At 32.0% G+C, this 20427-nt stretch overlaps 1 long non-coding RNA gene across 1 annotated transcript; it reads left to right on the top strand.

Annotated features, from left to right (window-relative positions):
- Positions 1–8192: 8192 nt before the first annotated feature.
- Positions 8193–18981, top strand: LOC127737619 (uncharacterized). The gene is made up of 4 exons (XR_007999716.1): positions 8193–8401; positions 10790–10900; positions 14401–14514; positions 18796–18981. It is a non-coding gene; the product is annotated as an uncharacterized LOC127737619 (long non-coding RNA).
- The last annotated feature ends 1446 nt before the right edge of the window (positions 18982–20427 follow it).

Here is a 20427-nt window from a genome sequence, read left to right as displayed (position 1 = left end):
AACTCACGCGTATCAACCCAACTGGGAACCTAAGATTTCCTTAGAAGCCAACAGAACATTGCCATCTATAAAAGGAAAATTAAAGCTATGAAAGGAAATGTCGTTTACTTTCTCATCTCATTTTGTTAAAAAAAATTCCCATATGACAATTAAAATTTAAATTTAGTGTAAAGATCTACAAAAAGACGACGCTGACTTTTAATCGTGAAATAGAGGTTTTCCGATTTGCTACCATACCAACTGAAGTACGAAATGGGAGCCGTCATTGAACTTTTGAAAATAATTGATGTTTACGCTTCATGTCAACGTATGTTTTATGAAACATTATCAAAAGTATTTGGAGGATTTTTACCTGTAACTTAGTATTAATTTCACTTTGATATTTTTCGTATTTATAGCAAACAATATTGTGTGTACTTGATTATGCTTTCAAGCAGCCGTTGCACGAACGGATGTAATTTAGATTTATATCTCTTGAAATCGCAAAGGCAAAAAGAAGCTAAAATATAAAGCAAATCTATAATCTACCTCATTTTCGCCTGTTATATTATCAATACAATATAGAATGAATTTGTTGGAATTTTATTTTTGTAGGCTTTTAGGAAACATTAAAAAATAAGAGCCATTTTAACATACAAAATTAATCTCATTAATGATGAAATAATACTAAAACTATATTCACCTCTGCGTTATCGCAACGTAAAGCGCTTCGGACGCATGAAATTATTAAACGTGTTGTTTTCAATTTTTTACATCACTGGGTCGATACCTCTGCTGGTGGACTATCAGTCCCCGAGGTTATCATCAGCTCAGTAGTCAGTACTTTGGTACTGACATGATTTATAACAAACCTTTCTAAAATTGACTGTTTATAAATTTTGAAATTATAAAGAAACTAAGGTTTCTACTCCCTTAGGCCAAGTTGACCTTAGATTTATTTGGCTATTTGTTTTAGGTATTTTTGGCGTTCCTGACGAAGGTAAATCCAGAAAAGCGCTTCGGACGCATGAAATTATTAAACGTGTTGTTTTCAATTTTTTAAAGGTGCAAGTCTCTGAACATTGTTAAATTGTCATCTACCCAGGAATCATGATAAAAGCCATTTCCATTTAGGTGATCAACAATGTTTATTGTATATTAAATTTACCATTCTTATATATTTCGGCATTTTCACAAACATCGTCTTACACGTGTATGAGATTTTCACCAATGATAAAATTTAGTTTACTTTTTTTGAATACATTTCTAGAAAAAAATCTTCAGTTGGTGATAAAAAATCTGCATTAGACGGTGCCCTTTTCTCACTCAATCCCAGCTCTTTCATCTTTTCAACAAAAAATATCTTCTTTAATTATCGAGAATATATTACTTAAATAATAATATCTAATTTCAAATTCATCCAAGAATTATATTGAGAATTCAACACAATTTTGACATGTTAAAACGTATATAACCTACACCAGTAACACGTGTTTAAGAAAGTCGTTCATAGATAGTATTTCAATTATTCCAAATTCTGTTTATACATAAGAAACTATTTAGAAATGTAAAGGCCATCTCAACTCAAATCGTATAAGGTCTGTTTGATTCATGCACTTATCCACTAACTATATAATCTTATATAGAATCACAAACAAAGTGTTTTAGAAACGGTGAAATCGCTATAAACACATCACATAAAAGGTTAAACTAGATTTTGCTGATATGCAATTCGATTTCTTTAATTTTATCAAGATGAATTAAATAATCTCCTGCATTAAATGATACCTCCAAAACAACACTAACGGTTGAGTAACGTACCAACCGTACCTGATACGTAGACAATCGGGAAAACCTCTATTAAGTACGATAACATTGAGGTTCACCAATTCATTTATACATTTAGAAAAATCTACAATGTTTATAGAGAACATGTCGTCTATATCTGCAGGTATTGTCTGTTTTATTGTTTTTCGTTGGGTTAATTAACTGTAAATTAGATTTAGAAAGTAAAATCTCATCAAAGATGCAAGACTTATAAAATATATCAAACATGTATGTAAAACATAAAATGCCAAGAATACGATACATGGGCACAACTTATTTACTTATGATGTCTATTTGTTTTGTTTCTGAATATTCAAACTTCCTATGTCTACTGAATATATCAACAAATGAAAAAAATATGTTCATAAAGATCAAACTTCTCCTAGAACTCAATCATATATATATCTTTGGTTGATAAGTTATTCGTCGAAGTAATCCAATATCCTGTTTATCCTAGCACAATCTTTTCCGTGAATAGATAAAAGCTGTTAATGCCTTTTGTTATGAGAATAGTCACAGACTCTTTTGTTTACTGGAAGAAAGGAGATGCTCCATTGAATTCAACAAAAATATTCCAAATGATATGTATTTACTCAGTGATAAAATCTTCAAGAAAACTAAAGGAAATGAGTAATCGATTACTGAAATATTAATCGACATGACTGAACAGGATTTGTCGATTTGAATTACTTCAAAATAGCTTTTCAAACATTTGGGTTTGAGAGTTCTTGTCAAAATTAATTCAGATGTGCACATATGTGACCCGCACTGACATTTCCAGGCTTATGGCGGTAAACGTCACAATGAGAAAACGTCGATGTAAAGTAACGTAATCTTTTACCTGTTATTGAATGATCAATTATATCATGCGGTAAAATAAAGTTTCATTTTTTCTTGACTTGAGGAAATTTGATATATTAAGATATACAAAACAAGTAGATTTTTAACGTTAAAGTAATGATTTAGGATAAAATCCCGTTGATAATCGCGTTCTTAATCAAACAAATTATCTTTTAGATTTCATTGCATTGATCTTGAGTAAAAATAATTCTCAAAAGGTAATTTTCAAAAGAGCATGAAAATAAACTTTAGATCATTATATGCATTTTTAAGTGCAGTGTTTATATTTTTCTCTAATTTATTCCCAATACAGATTACAGCATGAACATTAAGTTTTTTGAGTAAATCTCATTGTTTCACATAGTAAAGGAAAATATGAACATATGTATGGACATATATCGGTACATGTAAATCAAGCAAGTTATGCCTGCCCATAGGACCCCAATAGTGTCTCATCCCATGCTCGTTCTTATGTTTTTATGGCCCCGCCACAAAGTGATCGGGGACATATAGTTTTACCCTTATCCGTCATTCCGTCATTCTGTCATTCCATCATTCCGTCATTTCCCAATGAACAGTTATACGGATTTATTTTTTTTCTAAACACCTGCACATATTAAGCTGATTTTTAGTATATGAGTCTTCTATGATGAGTTACAGATCGCGTTTTGCCAAAATTACGCGCTTAGGACTCTGAAAATTTCGTGGAAATAACAGGTATACGGGCTTTTTTTTTAAACGCCTTCACATATTGAGCAGATTTTTAGTATGTGAGTCTATTATGATTAGTTACAGCTCGAGTTTACGTTGCTTTTGTTGTAGTTTAGTGTTTATGTTGTTCCGTTGTTTTCCTCTTACAGTTGATGTGTTTCCCTCGGTTTTAGTTTGTTACCCGGATTTGTTTTTGCCTGATCGAATTATGACTATTGAACAGCGGTGTACCACTGTTGCCTTTATTTGGTTCCACTCCACTGATTTTTGCCGAATTACGGGCTTTGGACTTTTAAATTTTGGGAAAATAACAGTTATACGGACTTTTGTTCTAAACACCTTCACATATTGAGCTGATTTTAGTATGTGAGTTTACTATGATGAGTTATATATCGAGTCCAGTTTGGTTCCGCTCCTTGAATTTTGCCGAATTTACGGGCTTTGGACGTTGAAAATTTCGTGAATATCATAGTTATGCGGACTTACATATTCAAACTTCCACTCCTAAAAATGGCTTCAAGCTATTTTTGCGTGCGGGGCCATTCGTGTCGGATTTAGTTTCATATATGTCTGTCTTAGAACTACATAAACAAGATCTTTGTGTTGTTGAAAGTTTTCTTACATCCCGTTCACCTACATGCCCTAATATTATTGATCACTAGACCACACCCGCGACATCGGGAGTCCGTGACTGAATTGAGTTATCTCATCATATATAAGCCTTATTTTTAATTTGGATTGGATTTGGATTGAATTTCAGGGCAGATAAATCTAAATTTGATGAACATTTTTGCCACCTGTCAGATTTGCTCTAAATGCTTTAGTTTCAGAGATATAAACCAAAAACTGCATTTTACCCCTATGTTCTATTTTTAACCAAGTCTACCATGATGGTTGGAAGGCGGGATCATCAGACAAATTTTTTAAACTATATACCCTAATAATGATTATGGCCAAGTATGGTTAAATTTGTCTCAGTAGTTTCAGAGAAGAAGATTTTTGTAAAAGATTACAAAAATTTACAAAAAATTGTTAAAAATTGACTATTAAGGGCAATAACTCCTAAAGGGGTCGACTGACAATTTTGGTCATGACAACTTATTTGTAGATCTTACTTTGCTGAACATTATTGCTGTTTACAATTTATCTATATCTAAAATAATATTCAAGATAATAACCAAAAACTGCAAAATTCCTTAAAATTACCAATTCAGGGGCAGCAACCCAACAACAGGTTGTCAGATTTGTCTGAAAATTTCAGGGCAGATAGATCTTGACCTGATAATCAGTTTTACCCTTGTTAGATTTACTCTAAATGCTTTGGTTTCAGAGATATAAGCCAAAATCTACAAATTTGTATTGGTATTGTCATATGATAAAGTCATGTTGATTATAAGAGGCAAGGTTTTCTCTGCTTTCAAAATTTTTCTGTTTGAACCCGTCGACCTGGAACTTATTAATTATTTGTAGTATTTATTATTTGAAAAACAAAAGGGCCTGGAGTGGTGTAACTTGTAATCAACATCATTGTCCTATATTAGTTATATATAAATTTGAATTCTTTATTTCGCCGTTTTTACGTCATGCCGGCTAACAAACTGGAAACTGTATCTACGCCTTTATTTCAAGTCTGGATTTTTAGTATTTGTATTGTTATCTTATAAAGTAAAACTGATTAAAAAACTACAAACGGAAACAATGTGACAATGATTGAATTGAGTAGTGTCAACCCTGTATAATAACGAAGTTTAGGTGTGTTTATGACCCGTGTATATAGCAAATGGTGGTGCGCCTGACAGATGCGGAACGTACAGATTAGTAATAGGTAATATATACTATTGATATCGGTATCGCATTCGACCCGGAACTTGTTAATTATTGATAATATTAATTATGTGGAAAACAAAAGGGCCTGGAATGGTGTAATTTTTAATCAACATCATTGTCCTATATTAGTTATATGGCCACAGACCACAATTAAATTCCCCTATTAGTTCTTTATAACGTTTTGTTTCATTAAAAAAATTGCACCTTGCATTTTTGTCAAATCTTTTGTGTGTATAATGTATAGTACTAGTCCAAAAATATATCCAAAATTCAGAAAGATTGAACCAATGACTCTTACAAATTTAGCCAATACACATCCATACCCCTATGGACAAGTCAAGAGATGTTCCGAAAACTGTAAATATCACCTTTTTGCACCTGGCCTAATCACTCTTTCCATATCAAAATCAGTTAAAATACAACATCCAAAAGATTATTTCACCTCTCTTCTTTTATTTCCACCCAAAAAAAACTAAGAAATGAGTGAGGAAGGGAAAGAAAAAAAATTAAGAAAAAATACACTCTAATTAAAAGGAACTATATTCGTGAAAAGCGGGATCATTAATTGTGGTCTTGGGCCATATAGTTGAATTCTTTGATACGTCGACTGAGCATGCGCAAAAGCGTATAAGACACGGATCGATAACGGTCTCCGAATTTGGATATTTTCTCAAAAATTGGCGTTTTCTGTGGAAAAAAGATTGTTTCAAAGTCAAATTTAGGAAGTACAAAACACTACATTTATACGTCATATCACAAATATTTCCGACTTTGTATGGTTTCAGAGGAGTTGCGGCTCAATGAAATTGGTCTCTTCATTTAGTAGTATAGATGCTGTTTAACTGTTTAATCTTACTCAGCATAAACAGATCTTTGATTTGATCACTTTGTCAGATTTTTTTTGACTATTTTCACTTTGTTATTCTATGTTAATTTTAAGTTTAAGTTCGATGACTAAAAAATGGTTTATACTGAGCGCAAATCTATTAAAAAAACGGATAGAAACGATCTTTGAATGTGTTGCATTCGCCAATCAGCAAAATAGCTGCATATGGCGTATATACATGTTGATACACTATGCTAGGATATGTGTTTTCTTATAGTTTCCTTAGTAGAGGGTTGCTGCTTAGGAAGTTAGGGTTCCAAATGTTAAAGTTGAAATCCTCATTAATTGGTTGACCTTCATGAAATATCTGTGTCACAGATGAATACGGATAATTTTTTCACATGTCGTAGCAATATTCCCATCCTCTTAATCTCGATTGTGACGTCAACGTTTAACGAATTTATCAATATATGTTTACTTGCCTTTAGCAACACGACGAGTACCATTAGTGGAATGTGAACTGATTCACCCATCCGAAGCATCTGGGAATCCTTGGTTTTGCTGGTATTCGTGTAACTCAACTATTTTCATGTGTGGTGTTTTGTTAATTTGAAGCCATGAAGGACTTTTAATTCACCAAAATCTAATTCTTGTCAAATGATATGTGAGACTACCTGAGTGCTCATTTATTCCTAATTCTTTTACAAGATACTCGTAGTAGTACCATTTACATACAAAGACAATATTATTTGAAACTTTGTCCGCAGGAGCAACAACATATTTATCGTGAAGAGATGATAGACAGTTCACAGCTTCTTTGTTTCTGAAAACGGACTTTTGTCGATCATTCACAAAATGTTTCTAGTAAGTAATAGTGCACACAAGGTATCTATGAAAATTAAAAAGGAGAGGCGAAAGATACCAGAGGGATATTCAAACTCATAAGTAGTAAATAACTGCCAACGCCATGGCTAAAAAAGAAAATACAAACAGACAAACATACAAACATATAAACAGACAAACAACAGTACACAAACCACAACATAGAAAACTAAAGACTGAGCAACACGAACCCCACCAAAAACTGTGGGTGATTCCAGGTGCTCCGATAATGTCTATTGTAATTTATAGGTTGGACTTTGTAAATAATCCTGATTCACAAACCACGCCTCTTTTGGGGAGATATATAATATTCATTGATATTTTGTTTTGTTTTTCTACTTGTTCCCAGATATGATCTCCATGTTTCATATCATAAAGACAAAACTTGTGAATTTTACGAGTATAATTACCGTTGGATAGCGGAAAAATTGAATTCTCAGAAAGACTCAAAGTAAAGGGATGGATAGTAAAGAATTTTAGTATAAGTTTAAACTCATAGAAGTTCAAGGCATATAAATGTTGAAAATAGACCGCACAACCCTATGTTATGACCATTGCAAAAAATAGCAGTGCATATGAACTTTCCATTCCAGGATATGTTTTTTTTTTTACGAAACTTCATAATTAAAGTGGCACAGTTTTAGTAGTAAAAGGAGTTCATTTGGGACATTGCATTGTCTAAAACTACAGAAGTGCAACTATAAAATAAACATATGAGGTACAAGAAAATGAAAAACTGTATCTAGATGAATATTAAGTTTGACTGAACCCGTGGGATCTGTTACAATGTTCTCGTAACTTATAATGGCGATCTATAACCAATGATAAGATGTCTCTAGCAAGTTAAACAAAAATAAAATGTCTCTGGTAAGGTATACATTGAACATTATGGATCTATAACCCACATAAAATGTCTATTGTTATTTTCTCATCAAATAGAAACCATCCTATACGTTCTTTAAATGTTTTTATAAAAGAAAATATTAGACCGATTTCAGTGCGCGTGACATGTCCTGTCTATACCGAAATACAATCTTTAAACGCTCAGCGCTGATATTGTAAAATAAGTTCCGCAAATTTTACTTAAAATACTGAAACTGTAGACTAAATAATAATAGAAAATACAACTACAACTGTCAACAGTGCTTAGACTACGGAAAATATAATCATAACTGTATAAGCATACATATATTCAGTAAAGAATCATCAGAGGCTAGACAAATGTACAAGCAGACTTCATGTAAGCAATATTGTTTCTAATGTATTCATATTTTACAGGTAAATTGTCACATTGGTTTAGGGATGTTAACCTCACCAACTACATAGCTACAACAAATGAGATTTCTACGTTGAAGTCAAATAGTCAACTTATGTGTGTAAATGAGTGCACAAAAACAACGAATTGTCTTTCTGTATTTTACATACATAAAACATGTCGACTAAACAATGAATATTTTTCACGTACAACTGAATTGATTCCTGCAAACGGATCCGAGTATTTTTCTTCAGGTAATCTTTACATATTTCATTTTAGTAAATGCACACTAATTTTACAGAAAAAACTACACACAGACCATACGAAGACGTTGTCCGTCACTAAGACAGAATCAAGTCAAAACTGACGCAAAAAGTAAGGCTTAGGTTTATTTTGTGTCAAATATTTCATATGATATCACTTTTCCCCCCAATAAACTATTAAAGATAACACATCTGTATAATGTACAGAAAAAAATAATAGATAATGAGAATGGAGGAACAACTCTCATAAGATATAATTATATATTTTCTTGTACACCAAGCTGATTTTTTTTTATTATTCATCTAATCCAAGTAGTAGTTTGATTTTTAGGGAAAAAATACATCACACGACACTGAGTATTTTTATAATATGTAGTAACTATATTGGCTAACAATAATGCGTAGTCTGGTATGTATTTAGTTTACAGGACAAATGAGCAGTTTGATATGTAGGTAGTATATACATACCCGGCCATCGGTAGGTAGTATCAAAACCCAAACAAAACATACAGTGAACAGAACATCAAATGACACTGAGAACTTTGATTTTTAGCAGTATATACAAGCCAGAATACCGAGAAGTTGTAGCTAGCACACTGGCACGAACTCATTTGATAGTTTGATATGTAGTTGGTATACAATTCAGGACAAATAAGCAGCTTGATATGTAGGTAGTATACACAAGACAATTCGTTGAGTAGTTTAATATGAAGGTAGTTTACAAGTTAGGGAAAAACAAACATGACACTCATACTACATCTTCTTATATCTATGAAACTGAAAACAATTGGAAACACATCGATGTCAGACAAATTCCAGCAAGATTAATTAGAATAAAGGGATGATGACAGCAAATGAGAAAAACGGAATTTTTATTTTCAAGTAGAAAATCTTTCTTCAGGACGAGAATATGTGATATGTATATGTACCCTACTTTGTACTACACCGACACATTGAACAGTAAGTAAGATGTGTAGTGTGCTTGGGTCAGGTTTTTACAAGCGATGGTTTAATACCCATCCCGCAACCACGCTGCCACGTACCGAGGTAGTTATGAATAAAATGAAATGTGAGGAAACGTGAATGAGATAGCAATCCAAAAGACAAAACAGCCAAACTCTGACCTTTACGTTAACTTATTGTATTTAACAATAGACAAGCTACTAAATAACATGACAAGCTATAAATTGTAATAATATTCTTAAAGAAAAGTTTGATATTAAATATAAATTATAGAGTCCAAAAATAAATTTGACGTCAAAATTAATTTCCTAAAGAAACAAAAGCAATGCTGAACGATATGAACAGTGTCTAATGTAAGAGGCAGTGAAATACGGCCATATGTAGACGGGATTATACACAAAATAATTAATCAACATATGTCCAAGTTCTTTATGGTCCATTGAGACGTGTTATTCAATCATAAGAAGAGTAACCAATTATTTGTTTCTAATATGTTTACAGAAAGAAAACCGACGAATTTCATGTTTATTTCGACAATTAATATTACTTCATCGATAATGAAGGCCAACATTTTTTTTTGAAATCGAAAACAGAACACACACGTTTAAGAGGTGATAAAACCAAAAAAAAAGACAAACACATAATTCAAACCGGACGACAAGGAATCAGGACTACACACGTGGGAGACATTCCATAATTTGTAACAGTAACTTTCAAACAGTTAAACAGTGATAGTAATAGCATTAACGGTACCAATGTATCTAAAGCAGGTGGATATTTGACAACTAATGTCTTTTCAGTAATGCTAAATGACAACATATTTCAAAATATAAAACTGTTAAATCTTTGAAGAGTTCATAAAACTCCAAAAAAAAGACGAAATATAGCCAAACCCGGATGATAATGAATCAGGGCTTTGTATCAGGGAGAGGCATTCCTTAATTTTAAACTGCTTCCAAACTTTAATAAAACAATTTTTAATGAAACATTATCCGAATGTTCTTGCCACTACCGAAGTACTGGCTAATAGGTTAATGATACTAGCAGTCCACCAGCAGAGGTGTCAAACCAGTATCAGTAATAACATCAACGGTACCAATTATTCTGCACTGATGCACATTTCGACAACTTATGTCTCTTCGGTGATGCTCTATGACAACGTATTTGAAAATACAGCACCAAATGCAAACGTTGAAGAGCTAATGAATAAATAAAAACCACACCTAACATATAGCCAAACCAAAACAAGAAATCAGAGCTATGCATTGTGATTGTCGGATATACATAAAAACATTCACATCTGCTGTGCATTTGCATTAGAAAGTTAACAAAAAAATAAATAAAAAATTGTCATAAGAATGACAATTTCTGAAAATCGGAGGTTAAAGAAAATGCTTTATTTTTGTATATTTTTAGTATCGTTTTGTTCACCAAATCTGTGTTTGCATGGCGGCACATGTTCAATATCTGGATCTTCTTTCAAATGTGACTGTTTGTCTGGCTGGACAGGTTCTCGATGCGAAGCAGGTATATCTTATTTCTTAGACGAAAACCATCAGCAATTCAAAAACTTGAAAATTTGCAATTCGTCACATATGGCTATTTTTTTCAAATATAATCTCAATATAAAATATAGAAGAGGTGGTATGATTTTCAAAGATACAACTCTACACCAGGGAATAAATGACGTAGAAGATAGCAGCTAAATGTCGCCGTACGACCTTCAATAATGAGCAAAACCCATACCTCAAAGCAAGACATAAAAGGCAATTTAAACGAGAAAACTAACAGCCTGATTTAGATACAAAATATTAAACAAAATAACAAATATGATGTACAGCAACAAACGACAACAACCTAATTGCAGGCTCCTGACTTGGGACAGGCACATACAGAATGTGGCAGGGTTTGAGTCTTTTTCGAGAAAAAAAATATGCATTTCTTTAGTGTTGGTTTTCCAAAACAACAGAACTTTAATTTCGCATAAAAATAAAATACAATATTTTTCAAACAAGCGTTGAAAAAACATCAATGTCATTTTAGAAAGCCACAAAGAACCAATTTTGAATCAAATTTAATTATCGCCGACCCTATGTCACAATCATTTCTTGTTGTATATAAATGTATTTCAGTTTACATATTTTATATAATCATTACTCCGTTCTTCTAACGGTGTCAACATTTATATCTAATTAATTTAGTAGTGTACAAGTAAAACGTAGACACTACTTAATTGATCAGATATAAAATGTGGACATGCACGATACTGACGGCTTGCAAATTGAAATTGAATTACCAAATCTTCATTACGGATATGAATACCTGTGACACCCTAGAGTAGATTATTTCACTGTAGTTTTAAAGTCTGGTTTGGATTCCCTACGGAATGATGTTTTGCAGATAATTTTAGGTAATCATTATAGTGGGAGAATATTAGTTCTTCTATTTGGTTAAAGTTTTAAAAAAAAACATAATTTCCTCGTTAGTAAGTGTCGCTTGAGTTTTTTCGTTTTCAATGTAATGGTAAATACATAATTCCTTCATCAGAAAGCTTACATGATGTTATTTACACGCACGACAAAACAGGCTTTACTCAGTGTGGACTATATACTTCCATGAATTTAAGACTAGTATCTATCATCATTTGAGTCTTTGAAGATATATATGTAGTATCTGTGTTCATACACCTGGTAAAGAGAGGCAAAAGATACCAAAGGGACATTCAAACTCACAATTGGGAATAGGACACAGTGGGACATTGACAATTAGAGAGTTGAAACATCATGTTTGTGATAGATTCTAGTTTCGGGAGTATCCTTAATCTCAAGTCACTGTGATATAGGAGATTTAATCACACATTGAAATGTGGGTTATTTACTTGTCATTTATTCTAGTTGGAAGTCGTCATATGTGTCAATATGGAGGAAAAGATCAAGATTTGAAGCAAACCTTCTACTTTCGGGAGTATCCTTAATCTCAAGTTTACTCTGATATTAAAGATATACGAACTGATTGAAATGGGGTTATTTAGCGACAGAACATCATCAATATATCTAAATGTAAAATAAAAAACTTTGCAAGAAACTTTTTCGTTTTGTATTTAAGAATAATCTGTATGAATTCTTCTTCATATGAGTAATACAAAACAAGTCGACCAGATTTGATGCACAATAAGTACCCATGGTAAACTGGTGCTATGGTTTGAATTGAATTTGCAGTAGTGAGGAGAAATTTTATCGTGTTGAAGGCCTCATTTTATTGCCACGCTGTCACTTAACATGAAATGCAGCAATAAGAGAGCTGTTCCTTTTCTTTTGTATTTTTTATGTTTATGGGTGAAGTATTTTATGTCCTGAATCAATACACTACATCCTTTCTTTTCCATTAATTGATTCAGTAAAGGAAAATGCCAGGAAAAATGCATAAAGTAAAAACAAAGACGAATAGTAGATAATCTCTCGGAATGGGTTGAGGCTATATGATGTAGTTGTTATTCAAATCAGAATTATAAAGAACGTAATGTGTCAATTAACACTCAGGATACAGATTCCCAAACAGTTTTTGTGTTAGTGATTTACATTATACGAAATCCTGTTAAATCATATGCCTTTTTATTTTTGTTTTGAAATTTTTACAAAATATGAAAAAGTAGATCTTTCATCTACCTACTAGATGTTAAAGTTACATAAGTGTCCTTACAAACAGAGTTATATTGCTGAATCTACCAAATGCTCTGCGAAAAATCTTTACAAATTTTCTGTCATCAGCTATTAAAACTGAGATTCATAGTTTAAGTGAAACAACTTACTGAAGGGGTGATGTTAATCAGATGTGGATACTATAAATTTCCAAGGATCTGTGTGAGATTACGTGCAGGATAAGTCTTTATTTTCGTCCAATTGTATAAATCATTTGATTACTTTGCCCTTTACACAAGTATATAAATATAAGAGTTCGAGATGTGGTATTATTGCCAAGGAGACAATTTTCCCAATAGGCCAAAGTACATTGAAGTTATAAGTACGGATCACAGTACTGCCTTCAGCATTTAGCAAATCTATACCTTATTGTTTATCTTGTTCTTAACCTAATGTTTTCTGGTATTGATATCATCAAGACGGATTTTTTTATTGACAACGAATTTGATACTTTTAGTGGACAAGCTTTTTAACAAACAGTTTTTGCATTCCATGGTAAAACTGTGCGTCTCGTTTTGTCGACTTGTTCCTTTATTCGTATGGAAAAGTATTCAAACATAAACGGCGCATAATCAAGTCTGTCAGAGGCTGACTTCATACAGGAGCTTCTCAAAAAGACTGAAAAAAACTATTATTTTCCTTAAACTTCAGATTCCTCTGAATAAATGACAACTTATCATTTGACAATTCATAGTTTGGTACGAAATAAAAAGATACAGTTAATTCTGCATCATATCTTGACTTGAAGCTAGAGTTGACAATTCTGTCCGGTTGAGAACTAACTTTGCGGCAAAAGAGAAGATTTTTATTTTTACATTAGGAACTTTCCATTTCTCTATAGCAACATTCCTGCGTCTTCATACAAAAGAAATATCCCTGTTGAAACCATATTCCAAAGCTTGCGTTTCCCATCTAGAATTGTTTGAGGCCTTTGACTCAAATTGCTAGATTGAAATAAAACCTTTGGAAGATTCACGGACGCCGTCATAATTTTGGTTGGACGGAATATCTGTGTCACAGATGACAGGATTATACTTCAATTGTCCTAGGAACAATGTGTCCTTTTATCGTCGGTTTTGGCATCACCAAATGCGACCTATCAAGCATTAGAGGTAATCCCCTAATTTCATGAGTTCGTGTTACTTATATTTCTGGGTAGTTATTTTGTCCTTTTGTTATGGTTATGTCTGATTTTAGTCGACAGTTTTTTATTGGTATCTTCTATCCCTTTTTATGTATGTTTGAACTTTTATTCTGTTATATGTTTCTATCATTTAAAATGAACACGTTTGACAACCTTGTTGTAAAAAGTAAATTTTATACTTGTAGAAGTATGTTCGCCGAATCCTTGCATGAACGAGGGTTCATGTTCTCAATCACTTGTGGCACCAGGTTTTACGTGTGATTGTCGTGAAGACTTTATAGGTGATGTATGTCAAAAAAGTAAGTGTACCAATTTACCTATGATTGTTTCTTTCCAAAACAGGAAGGTTTTTCTTTCTGGGAAAAATAAGATGTATCTAGAAATTAATATAACGATTGTGCCTAAAACTAATATAAAATGTAACCGAAGTGTCATTTAAATTGAACGAAAGTGATTTGTGAACAAAAAAAGCCTTTGATTCTTCGGTTTACAGGGAACAATTACAATTTCAAATCAAAGTTTATTAAAGTGAATACACAGTGATGCTCAGTACATGTAGAAGTTAATAATGAACTAATAATACATACCTGGATTCAAATTGTGTACGCTAGACGCGCATTTTGTCACAAAATACTCATCAGTGACGCTGAAATCAAACAAGTTGAAAAGACCAAATAAAGTACAAAGTTGCATCACATTGAGAATTATAAATGAATGAAAATACGTGTTTAAAGTATCTTTGAGAATTCTTTGATACTATATTATTTATTTTTGTAAAGTGAAAATTTTCAAGTGTTTCTGTTGTGTACTTTTTCTGAACTGATTTTTAATATAAGAATAGTTTTTTTTCATAATTCTTTTTTTTTGTACTTCTTCACCTCATACCATTATCATGTGCATTCTTTCTTTTAAAGTAGGATACAATGCATGTTTTATAATTATGACCTGTCAGTGTCAGTGTCAGCGTTAATGCTAAATAAAAAAAACACTAACTAATGTTCATATATGATCAACATGAGATTATTATTGATGCTATATACTTGTACTCATAAAAACATACAGTTACATTTTGTTTGTTTGTTACTTTCTTTACAAATGTAGAAAATATACATTATTTTTACATGAAAATATATTTCAAACCAAGACTGGAAATCCTATCACAAATTATCTAAACTGTAACTACTATAACATAGTAACACATATTTAAGTCTTACACATATTTATATACATATATATATATATAGGATGCACAATAACCACTGTCCATTTGTGATGTACATTCAGTTGTGTTACACATTTTTTTTAAAGTTTTGTATGAGTTATCTTTCTTGTGTCATAAAAATTAATTGTTTAAATGGTTCCCATTTTCATACGCCCGTTTACGGGACGTATTATGGTATACCGTTGACCGTCTGTCCGTACGTCTGTCCGTCTGTCCGTCCGTCCGTCGTCAATATGTCGGACATTAACTCAAAAAACTTTAAGCAATATGCATGAAACTTTGGTGATTTGTTTATAACTATTGTCGTGAGCTCCCTTTTTTTTAAATTTCAGATTTACCGTTTCCGAGTTTTGGGGTTTTATTCATTAAAAAAGGGGGGATTTTCCAGTTTTCCGACAATAACTCAAGAATGCCTTCACCAACTTGCAAGGAATTTTGGTGAATTGTTTATATCTATTGACATGAGCTCCCTTTCGATTTTTATAAATTTTAGATTTTACGTTTCCGAGTTACAGGGTTTTATTCATAAAAAAGGGGGATTTTCCAGTTTTCGGACAAATAACTAAAAAATTCCGCAGTTCTTATGAAACTTTGGTGAATTGTTAATATCTGTTGATGTAAGCTCCCTTTAGAAATTTATAAATTGTAGATTTTACATTTCCGAGTTATGGGGTTTTATTCATTAAAAAAAGGGGATTTTCCAGTTTTTGGGCAATTACTCAAAAATGCTTTCAGCAGTTCTTATGAAACTTTGATGAATTATTTATAGCTATTGATGTAATCTCCCTATTGATTTTCATAAATTTCAAATATGACATTGAGAAGAAATTGAACTTTATTTGTTTATAGTCTGACAACAAATTTACTAAGTATTGCACAACAGCAAGAAATCTTTCATTGAATATAAATTCAATTAATATAACCAATTTCAAGTTCTTTGGCTACATTCATTCAGAAACCTATAATATGTCAAATATTTAATTACAATCCAAATTCAGACCTGTATCAAGCTTGAATATTGTGTCCATTTTTGCCCCAACTGTTCAGGGTTGGACCTCTGCGGGCGTATCCAGCTGCGCTCAGCGAAGCAGTTTATTTAAATTACCTAGCCCAAAGGTCCAAGTGAGCTTTTCTTATCACTTGACGTCCGTCGATATATATGTTCAGAATGTTGAGCTCTACCAATTGTTCATATACATCAAAACTGCCAGACTTATAGGAGTAATAGCCTTTAAATGACAAATTTTAACATTTTTTTTTTCATTTTGGTCTATTAACTTGAAGACTTCAAATTGCAAAAATGATCAGCAAGTCAAGTTCTACAAATATGTCCGCATGGTCTAAATCGTCAGTCGACTTCTTATTAGAGTTATTGCCCTTTGATGACGATTTTTACCATTTTTTTGCGACTTTGCCTTATATCTTTAATTAATTTTTTATAGATAGGTAGAAACTTAAATAAGCAAAAATGATCAGTAAGACAAGATCTCTAATTAAAACTATATGGAGGAAATCACCCGATGACTCCTTATTGAGGTTAATGCCCTTTTATGACGATTTTTACGATTTTTTTTTTTTTTTTTGGGTGGGGGGGGTATTTTGTCTTATATGATAAAAAATATAATAGTTAAAAAGACACTTTAAAACACAAAAATGATCAGCAAGGCAAAATCTACTAACAAGTCAAATTTTGCTGATATAGTTAGTACATGTAGACTGTCACTCTTCATAGGAGAGTAAATGAGGATTTTTTTCAACCATCTTTTGTGTTTTGAGCAAAAACTAAAGAAGATTGTGAGAAACTTGACAGATTAAATGATTAGCAATACAAGATCAACAAAACAGAGATTTTTGTCATGAATTATATTCTTGTCTACAATGTTGGAAAGTGACCTTTGTTGAATAAGCACAGACCAAGGTGAGCGACAGGCTCTTAAGACCCTCTAGTTTCTATTTTCTCGCCTTTTGCAGGTGAACTGTGAAGGTGGAAGTTAATTTTTCAATAATGTAATAATTTTTAACTTCTGAAAGTTCTATCTGAACACAAGGCAACAGTGACCTCAATCTACAAGAATAAATATAGTAGTCATGGGAACAATGAAAACATTTCCAGTGATATCTATAATATCTGATCCCACGAGAATGTTTTGTACTGATATCAGAAGCTCATAATTGCAATCTGATTGTAATATATCAATTAGTTTGAACCACAAACTTTTAACCATGTAACATTTCCAAAAGATATGTTCTTTTGTTTAATTGCAAAAACTACAAAGGTTTAAGTTGAGTTTAAATTCAGATAGCAGGTCATTTGTGCTTAAAATTCTGTGCAAAATTTTGTATTGAAAAAATATCAGTTTATTACTTGAAGTTCACTTGAAAGGATGCATATAGAGAAGATCTCAGTGATTTATTTCCATATGCAAAATTTCTTTTCATTTATATATAAGAATAGTTGGTATGTACGTATAACCTTTTTCATTTCAATGAAATCGATTACAAGGGCATATATAGCATTTTAAAATAATATCATTTCTCTTCACATATTATTGCGCTTAAGCCAGAATGCGTGTCAATAGTTGTCCATATTTGATATATTTTAATGTTTTTGTCCTTTTTTGAAATAAGTGGGCGGTAGATCTTTGAAATTCTCTACTTTTTATATTTATATAAATATTTTTTAAAGAATTTTGTTTTCAAATTCAAACAAAGGATTACAAATTAAGAACACTTCTATTTTTCATTACGTGATTCTTTTGTGCTGTGTTTTCGTTCGTAGTTCTAGTATATAGATTTATTACACAGTTACAGTTAAATAAGTCTTGACAACTATAAGTGCGTATGAGGGTCTGGATGGGGTTTTCCATTCAGCAACACTATCATATCTTCCTTTCCTCGTTTTGATGTATCACAGAATGCAACTTATCGTCGATTGCACTTGTCAAGAGCAACAGTTGACATATTTATTCAGGTTAATGTACGATATCGTACGAAAGGCATTTCGATGACATCGCGACATAAATAAATTCCATCATATATACAAGAGCGTAAAAAAAACTATTTGTTTTTTAGTAGGAATGTTTACCGTAGTATAATGACTTTATGAGTTTAAATGTACAAGGAGTGTGTCATATTCTGTCACTGATCTATGCATTTTAAACTGAAAAAATACGACTGAATATCACAGAAACTTTACAACATACATGTTTTCTGACATATATTTATCTTTCGATTTTGATGCTCTGGAAGGGTAATTCTTTCCGAAAAAAAATATATTACATGTACTTCTGTAGAACCGCTTGTTCTAAAATGCATGTTTCTTACATTTTGTTTTGTTTTGTTTTTTTTTTTTTTGCAGGAGAGTCAGACTGATATTTACAGCATCAAAATCTGGGTTTGTGGAATATATTGAAGCATTCGGTTGTTTATTTTAGATCCTTAAAAAACTAATTTTAACTCCTTTTAGCAATTGGCATCTTGATTAAAAACCTGTCGAAATATTTGTCATTTAAAACTTACTGTTGTATATACAGCATTAATTAAAACCGAGCTAATTTTGCGTTTTTGATTGATTATGCCAAATGAAAGTTCTTGAAAATCAATTAACTGAGAATATTTCGCCTCATGTTAATATACCTGTACCAAATCAGAAATTTTGTTCTTGGTTGTCTTAAGTTATATTTAATAAATGTTTTATCCCTTTAGAGAATGGGGTGTAGATGGCAGATCTCTTGTTTAATTACAACCACTTGTGTAGACTATACATTTACGTTTGCCTCGTCTCTGCTGGATAGATGTCTTATTGGCAATCATACCACAACTCCTTATTTAATAAAGCCGATTTAGACCTTGATATATTGTAAAAATACTCACAGTTGACGAAGACTTCTTGATTTTTTGTCGTTCTGCTTTTACCGTGATTGCGTCTCATTAATATTAATTCCAAACTTATCTTTTTCATAATAAAGAAAGCATAAATATAGTACACTATATTCCTATGTCATTTAACGTGGATGTTATATGGCGTTTATATCTTTGACCTTTTTCGTTGAGCTTATTTATCAAAAATAAGGTATGAAAGAGATACCAATTAAAAAAAACATAAATCGACGAATAGACAATACTTTCAAATGAAACGACATTTTTACAAAAATCATGCAGTCGTAAGTCATGATTTTCATCTATTTTGAAGAAATTGAACTTTTTTCTTTCTTGCTTTTCTTTATAGACCTTTATGTTAATGGCAGATAATCTGTGTTAAAATTATTCACTACTTTTCCAGACTTATGGCGATTTAGCTTGATATAATACATACTTGTCCGTTGTAAAATACAATGCCTATGACATAAACGGTATCAATATAAATGTCTCTTCATTGATGCTTGATGCCAAAACTTATTCAAAACTCGAAGTGCTGATGAAACCAAAAAAGACCAAAAGTATAGCCAAAGCCGGCCAAGGAATAAAAGCTTTGCACCAGGGAGATATATTCTTTAATTTTGTAACTGCAAATTTCAAAAACACAATACCCGTATGTTCATGCCAGACATAGTATTAGCTACTGAGCTATCGCCCCAGTTGTATATAGTAATAACATTAACGGTACCAACTTTACTGGACAATAAATGTCTTTCCAGTGATTTGTATTTACCCTCGTCTATATTTGTCTGAAACCTCTTCATGTACTGTATAAATATACATTTTTTTCACACAGATTGAAATGTTTGATTAATTGAACTCACTTTAAGGTTACATCCTTCTCCTCGCAATTAAGCACACATAATATGCAAACCTGCTTATTGGTAACAGGAAAACAATAAGATTAACATGAAAGAACTAAGCAAACACATTAAACAAATGGAAAACAACTGTCATATTCCTGACTTGGTATGGGCATTTCCTAATGTAGGAAATGGTGGATTAAACCTGGTTTTGTAGCTAGCTAAACCTCTCACTACTGTAAAGATACGAAAATAAGGAATTGAGAACA

Source organism: Mytilus californianus, unplaced genomic scaffold (assembly GCF_021869535.1).
Source record: "Mytilus californianus isolate M0D057914Y unplaced genomic scaffold, xbMytCali1.0.p SCAF_4, whole genome shotgun sequence".
NCBI classification, from domain to species: domain Eukaryota; kingdom Metazoa; phylum Mollusca; class Bivalvia; order Mytilida; family Mytilidae; genus Mytilus; species Mytilus californianus.
This window is presented reverse-complemented; position numbering and strand designations above follow the sequence as displayed.